Raw genomic sequence first — 7,971 nt, 5'->3', positions numbered from 1 at the left:
GTTGGAATTTTCTGTCTTTATTCCCATCTTGGAGTGCCAAATTGCCAGAAAACAACCTTATATTCAGAATTTTTCTCTTGTCCAGTGGAGGTCAAAGTTAGTTAATATTCCCTCATCATCTTTGCCTTATAATAAAGATCAAACTCACACATTTAATTGCAAGGTGTTTAAAGTAGGCATGCTTTCTGCAGTGTTTAATTAGGTGAGCATTAAATCTAAGTGAATAATAAGAAATGGTCTGTACTTGACAAGAAGTTGTAAGATCACCTTCAATAAGGTTATACTTTGATTAGTTTTCACCAAAGCAAAACAGTAATTCTGCAACTGTCATTGAAAAAGCAGCTCTGGGGTTAAATAAGTTAGTAAATACCTTATATCATATTCCATATCTTGGGGATTTACACTGCATTCTAGTAATTAATAGTATTGCAAAGTTCTGCCTTCCAGAAATACAAAAGTAGCTATTATTGGACCAACTTTTCTGCAGATAACTAAAAATTCTGGGCAAAATATTTTTAAAGATTACCTGAAGCCCTGGAGAGCAACAAAAAGTAAGGAGCCTATATTTGGAGGAAGGGAATGGGCACTAGCAAATTTTGTTTTTGTTTTTGTTTCGGCTGAAGGGAGAAAATCTTGGTCTCTTTCAAGTAGGGAGGTTAAAACTAATAGAAAACTGCTGATTTTACTGATTGGAAGAACTAGAGGACAGAATTCACTGTAACCACAGTTAGAAAGTGAGGGGGGTATCTTAGAAAGAAGAGAATAACTAAGAGAGAGACCTAAATTCAACACATAAATGCTGCTCAAATCTTTGGTCAACTGTTGAACTACAAATGTGTAGGGCAGATTCCAAGCCACCAGCTAAGAACTGATATTTCAGCTACTGGATACTTTGGGTAAACAGTTTGCAGTTTAACTCTAGACAAGTTAACTGTCTATTAGAATAAAAAATCAATAATATTTAGAGAAACATAAGAGAAGCCAGAGTCTCTTCCATATACACAATTCCAGGATACAATAAAAATTGGGAGACCTAAGAAGAAATGGGCCAATGTGGCCTATATTTGAGAAGAAAGACAGTCAATGGGAACACTTCCCCAAGTAAACCAGATGTTAGAACTGGTAGACAAGGATTATGAAGTAGCTACTATAATTATTCTGAGGGATATAAATAAAAATATGCTTGCAGTGAATGAACAATAGGAAATTTCAGTAGAAAAATTAAAATACTTTTAAATAACCAAATGAATATTCTAGAACTGGAAATTCAACATCTGAAATAAAAATTTCATTGGAAACGATTAAAAATAGATTGAATATGACAAAACAAAGATTCAGTGAACTTGAAGATAGATTGATAAAGTTACCCAATTTGAAGCATACAGAGAAAAAATATTGAAAAGATTAAACAAACCCTCAGTGAACTGTAAGACAATTTCAACTTCTGTAAAGATGGAGTAGATGTACTTTTCTCTAGTCATCCTGCTAAGTACAGCTGAAAACTCTGGACATTATATATAAAACAAATAAAATACTCTGAGAGGTGGAAAAAAAGAAGAAGAAAGGTTTTAGGAACCTGAAAAAGCAAGGAATGATGCAGAAGGAGCACCGAGTTTTCTTTCTGCCCCATGTATCCTGGACTGGGTTCTGAAAATGCTGACAACTTGGAAACATGTTTGCAGACAAAAAGAGCTCCAGGAGAAGCCCCATCTCTCTAGCCAAAGAACTAGAAAGAGGCAGCCTAGCAAGACAGAAAACTTTCAAACAATCACGACTTTACTACAGCCAAACACCACACAAAAACTATAGCCCTATCTCTCCCCTTCCATCAATTAAGGTCAAAAGGTATTCTAGTTTGCTAGCTTCCAGAATGCAATATACCAGAAACAGAATGGCTTTTAAAAGGGGGAATTTAATAAGTTGCTAGTTTACAGTTCTAAGGCCGAGAAAATGTTCCAATTAAAACAAGTCTATAGAAATGTTCAATTAAAGGCATCCATCCAGAGAAAGATACCTTGGTTCAAGAAGGCTGATGAAGTTCAGGGTCTCTCTCTCAAGTGAGAAGGCACATGGCAAACACAGTCACAGTTTTCTCTCTCAACTGGAAGGGCACATGGCAAACACGATGTCATCTGCTAGCTTTCTCTCCTGGCTTCTGGTTTCATGAAGCTCCCCGGGAAGCGTTTTCCTTCTTCATCTCCAAAGGTCACTGGCTCGTGGACTCTCTCCTTCATGGTGCTGCAGAATTCTCTGCTCTCTCCGAATCTCCCATTCTCCAAAATGTGTCCTCTTTTATAGGACTTCAGAAACTAATCAAGACCCACCCAAATGGGTGGAGATATGTCATCACCTAATCCAGTTTAACAACCACTCTTGATTAAATCTCATCTCCAGGGAGATGATCTGATTACAGTTTCAAAGATACAGTATTGAATAGGGATTATTCTATCTTTATGAAATGGAATTTTGATTAAAACATGGCTTTTCTAGGGTACATACATCCTTTCAAACCAGCACAGAAGGGGAGTATAGACTGCCATCCTCACCCAGATGCAATGAGGCATCCTCTAGTTCCCAGTTGTAGGTGTGTCAGAGAAGGATAAATGCGGAGGAACTCTTCTACCCTGTAGTATCAGTGGAGAACACTACATAGGGAGACTCGACTTCTGACTCATTTAGTGGCAATGAGGTGTCCTTTCCCTCCACACTGAGGTGGTTTCAGAGGAAGACTAGTGGAAAATCAAGACTTTCACTTATTTCCCAGCAGTATTAAGACCATCTACTCTCTGGTGTCAGTGGAGGCCACATGGGTATCAGTAATGAGATACCCTGGTCCTCCCAGCCATGACGGTATCTGTGAAGGCCTAGTGGGGAGCCTGAACTCCCAAACCCACCCAGTTGTAATGAGGTGTCTCAACTCGCCCATGGTATAAATGGAGACTATATTTCTACCCTCACCTGAAAGGAATAAGATGGTGCCCCACCCCCTACCCTGCTGGTATTATGTCAGAAGAGGCTTGTTAAAACAATCTTCAGGAGGCAGGGGCAAGATGGTGGTATAGGGAGGTGTGGAATTTAGTTAGTCTTCTAGGGCAGCTAGTAAATAGCCAGGAACCATCTGGAGCAACTGCATAGGGACATACATGACTAGACACACATTGACCACCTGTCTGGTATGGGTGGAAAGGCTGAGATTATGGCACAGAACTGTCAGTAAAGCCCCCAAAACTGGAGGTTGGTGCCCATACAACACTAATAGCATGGCAGGCTGCTGGAGACACTTCCCCATGGGGAAAAGAAGCCCTCTCTACCGTAAGCAAGGGAAAGTAGCACAACCAAGCTGTAACTGCAGTTTCAATGGGCAAATTTAGACTGCTGGATACAAGCTTCATGCACGGATATATCCAGGCAAAGCAAGAATGTAACCCTGGCAGAGAGGTGACAGGGCTGACAAAGAAAAACAAACAAAACAAAACAAAACAAAAAAAACACGGAGGAAGCAAAGCTGAGAATACTGGAAGAGGGCTGTGCCTCAAGATAAAGGGTACATAAAGCCAGGTACCAACTCCAGCTCTTGACTGGAGAACCTTTGGGAGCTAGGAACTAGCTCTGAAAAGCAATTTTATTTTATCTTATATTTTCATTTTTCTTCTCCCTTCCCACCCCTTTTTAAAGTATTCTAAATAGCTAGAGAGAGCCTCAGGCATTTTCAATTGTAGGTGCTGACCCAGGTAAGGGCAGAGTTAAGATAGGTCTGGAAGACAAAGTAACAACTCAAGTGAAGGAGATAATTTTTAAATGGTCCAAGAAAAGGGAGGTGGAGCCCAGCTCAAGTGGTGGCCCTGCCTCAAAGAATTAAAACTCCAGGGGCTGGGAAACAGAAACCTCTTAATCTTGCTTTCCACTTTAGCTTCTGCTTTAACCATGCCCCTGGAGGCTGAGAATCAAAGGCTCCACACCACTTCATGCCAGTGGGGAGCTGTGGGCTGACAAATGCCACCTGCCAGACAGGATGTGAAAAACACAGCCTAGAGGCACCACAGGAAAATTAGACAACCTGCTGGGTCTCATCCTCAGAAATACTTGATGCTGATTACATGCCATTCCTGAGAACTGGGTCTGCCTTGTCTTGGAAAATCTGATCGTGGTCAATCATATCTGGGGAGATTATCCTCAAAAAAAAAAGGTTCTATATAGGCAGAGCAAGAACTAGAAAAACAAGAGCTGAAAAATTCTGACCTGTTAAACAGAAACAATGAAGGGTCTAGAATAAGTTGAACTGAATGCCAAAGCACAGATAGAGAACAAAGTAATATAAGAAGAAAACCTTGGATAAATGAGTGAAAACGACCTCCAGAATAAGCTAATCATGGAAATCAGATGCTTAGATACCAGCAAAAAATTATGAGTCATGTTAGGAAAAATTAAGATATGCCCCAGACAAAGGAATAAACAAATACTTTAAGGGAGATACAGGAGTTGAAACAACTAATTAATGTTTGATCAAACATGCCAAATCAATAAGTTGAGGGAAGATATGGCAAAAGATATGAAGGAGATAAAGAAGTCATTGGACAAACATAAAGAAGAATTTGAAAGCTTGAAAAAGCAAATGGCAGAACTTATGGGAATGAAAGGCACAACAGAGGAGATGAAAAACACAATGGAGACCTACAACAGCAATTTGAAGAGGCAGAAGAAAGGATTAGTGAACTAGAGGATGGGACATCTGAAATACTAAATGCAAAAGGACAGATAGGGTAAAGAATGGAAAAGCATGAGCAGGGTCTCAGGGAATTGAAAGACAACATGGATATAGGTGTTTGGATGTCTCAGGAGAAGACAAGGGAAAAGGGGCAGAAAAAACAATGGAGGAAATAATCACTGAAAATTTCCCAACCCTATGAAAGATATAAAATTACAGATTTAAATAGTGCAGCATAACCAAAACAGAATAGATCCAAATAGACATACTCCAAGACACTTACTAATCAGATTGCCAAATGTCAAAGACAAAGAGAGAATTCTGAAAGCATGAAGAGAAAAGCAATCCATCACATGCAAGGGAATCTTAATGTACAGATCTCTCAGCAGAAAACATGGAGGTGAGAAGGCAATGGTATGATATATTTAAGACACTAAAAGAGAAAAACTGCCAACCAAGAATTTCTTATCCAGTAAAATTGTCCTTCAAAACTGAGGGAGAGCTTCAGTTAGACATTGCTACTATTATAACTTGCCAACCCCCAACCAAACCAAACCAATCCAAACCCCCAATCCAAACCAAACATTCCTGCCAATCCTAAAGAGTACCTAGGGCATTATATAAGATTCTACAAAGGTTCCATGCACTAGGGCAACATTCCAGAAATCTGCAACCTCCAGATAGGTTCCTGGACCAGATAAGTCCTGAAATGCAGAGGGGCAGCCTCTCCAGAGCATAAACTAGTCCCATCCCCTTATCCCATGTTACCAACAGTCCCTTCTAACATGAAAAACATTAGATTGGCCATACACCAAATACCCCTAAAGAATGAGAAAAGAGCAAAGGGGAGGGTAGAATTATTCAGAGAAGGCCGGGTTTAACAAATGAGTATGAGTGCTGAATCAGTATATTAATATTTCTTTTAGTCTCCAGTATCTTAGAGCAGCTAGAAGTAAAAACTTAAAATTGTGGAATTGTAACCCAAACCAAACTCTGAAATCTGTTCTACAACTAATTGTTGCAATGTACTTTGAAATGTATTGCTGTTTTTTGGTTATATGTTACTTTTCACAAAAAAAGTTTTAAAAAGAGAGAAGGAAGTGTATAATAGAGAAGATATGATTTAACAAATGAATACGACAGCTGAATCAATATATTGATATTTCTTTTGGTCTCCAGTGTCTTGAAGCACCTAGAAGAAAAAATGAAATATCATGGAACTGTAACCCATACCAAACTTTAAAATCTGTTGTATAACTACTTGTTAAAATATACCTGGAAATGTATAGGTTTTTTTGCATATATGTTATTTTTTGCAATTAAAAAAAGTTTTAGAAATTTATTTTAAAAAATGAGGGAGAGTTTAAAATATTTTCAGGCAAACAAATGCTGAGAGAGTTTGTGAACAGGGGAGCTGCTCTACAAGAAATATTAAAGGGAGCACTACAGGCAGATAGGGAAAGGCAGGAGAGAGAGATCTGGAGAAGAGTGTAGAAATGAAGACTATCACTAAGGATAAAAAGAGAGGAAATACTAAGATATATCATATCAGAATAAAGTCATGATGCATGCAGCAATGTGGATGGACCTTGAGGACATTTTGTTGAGTGAACTCTGCCAGAAACAAAAGTATAAATACTGTATGGGCTCACTAATATGAACTAACATTAGTGAGCAAACTTTCAGAGTTAAAGTTGAGAACACAGCTTATCAAGAGCTAGAAAGAGGGTAGGATTGGACATTGGATGCTGAAGAAGTATAGAATGTTTAACAAGATTGATTGTAAAGATCCAGAAATGGATCGCACAATACTATCTGATAGTAGCACGATATTGTAATTACACTGAACAAGGCGGAACGTGAGTACGGCTGGAAGAGGAAGGCTAGGAGCCTGTATGACACTGGAAGGAAACATAGAAGATAAAGCCTAGCACTATATAACTTAGCGAAACCTAGAGTGGATGATGATGGTGACTGAATGTACAAATATTAAATGTACACAAGTGAGGACAAATGAATTTCCACAGTGTTGAAGTGCAAGGTGTTGAAAATGGGATGGTTCATAGAAAAAATACAATCAATACAAACTAGGGTCTATATTAACAGTAACATTATAATATGCTTCCATTAAATGTAACAAAAGCAACATGCCAAAGCTAAAGGTCAATAAGAGGGGGATATAAGGGAGGGGTATGGGGTCCTTGGTGGTGGTGTTTATTTTATTTTTTCTTCTTCTTCTTCTTCTTCTTCTTCTTCTTTTCTTTTTTTTTTAACTCATCTTCATTCTTTCTGGAAGAAATGAAAATGTCCTCACATAGACTGTGGTGGTGAATGCATAACTATGTGATTATACTAGGAACCTTTGTTTACTTAGGATGGAATGTATGGTATATGAATAAAACTGTTTAAAAATAAACAGAAAGATACCACTGCTGGAGAAAATGTGGAGAGAGAGATGTACCTATTCACTGTTAGTAGGGAAGTAGATCATTGCAGCCCCTCTGGAGGGCAGTATGGTAGTTTCACTGGATGCTAAGCATAGGGTTGCCCCATATACGATCCTGCAACCCCTTTATTAAGGGTTATATTTGGAGGAACTCAAAGTTGGTACATGAATGGACATTTGCACACAGGTGTCTGTGGTGGCAATATTCACAGTTTGCAGTGGATGGAGGTGGCCTATAGTTACATTGACTGATGAATGGAAAGATGAACTGTGGTGTACACATATAATGGAATACTGCAAGAAGGAATGCAGCTGTGAGGCACGCAAGGGTAAATGAACCTTGAGAACAGTATGTTGAGTGAAATAAGCCAGAAACGAAGACAGATATTATAACCTCATTAATATGTACTAACTACAACATGAATTCAAGAGCATAGGACAGCAGGGGAAGGCTTATTGTAAAGTTTCCTAGATTGTAAACTGTAATGTCAGTCATATATATTCCTGAGTTGTAACTGTTACTCTAAATTCTGAGGTGATGAGCTCTTTGTGTATAACCTGGTCATTCTCTGAAACTCTGGGTCTCTGTGTGACACCTGAGACTCAGAGCTAGATTTCCACCTCTACAAAAGTCAGCACTACCCCATCCAGCAATTGATTAAAAAGCTGAAAAAAAGAAATCAGACTTCAATTAGAGATATAAATGAAGTTTATCTAGGTAGGACTAAGGTAAATCAGACTAAAGGATAGAGGATGATACTGACTATATTTTAAAACTTCAATGTCTGTGTAAGATCAGGGGGATAGATGTTTATTTGGA

The sequence above is a fragment of the Tamandua tetradactyla genome, chromosome 3 (genome assembly GCF_023851605.1).
Source record: "Tamandua tetradactyla isolate mTamTet1 chromosome 3, mTamTet1.pri, whole genome shotgun sequence".
Taxonomy (NCBI): Eukaryota; Metazoa; Chordata; class Mammalia; order Pilosa; family Myrmecophagidae; genus Tamandua; species Tamandua tetradactyla.
Note: the sequence above shows the minus strand (reverse complement) of the source record.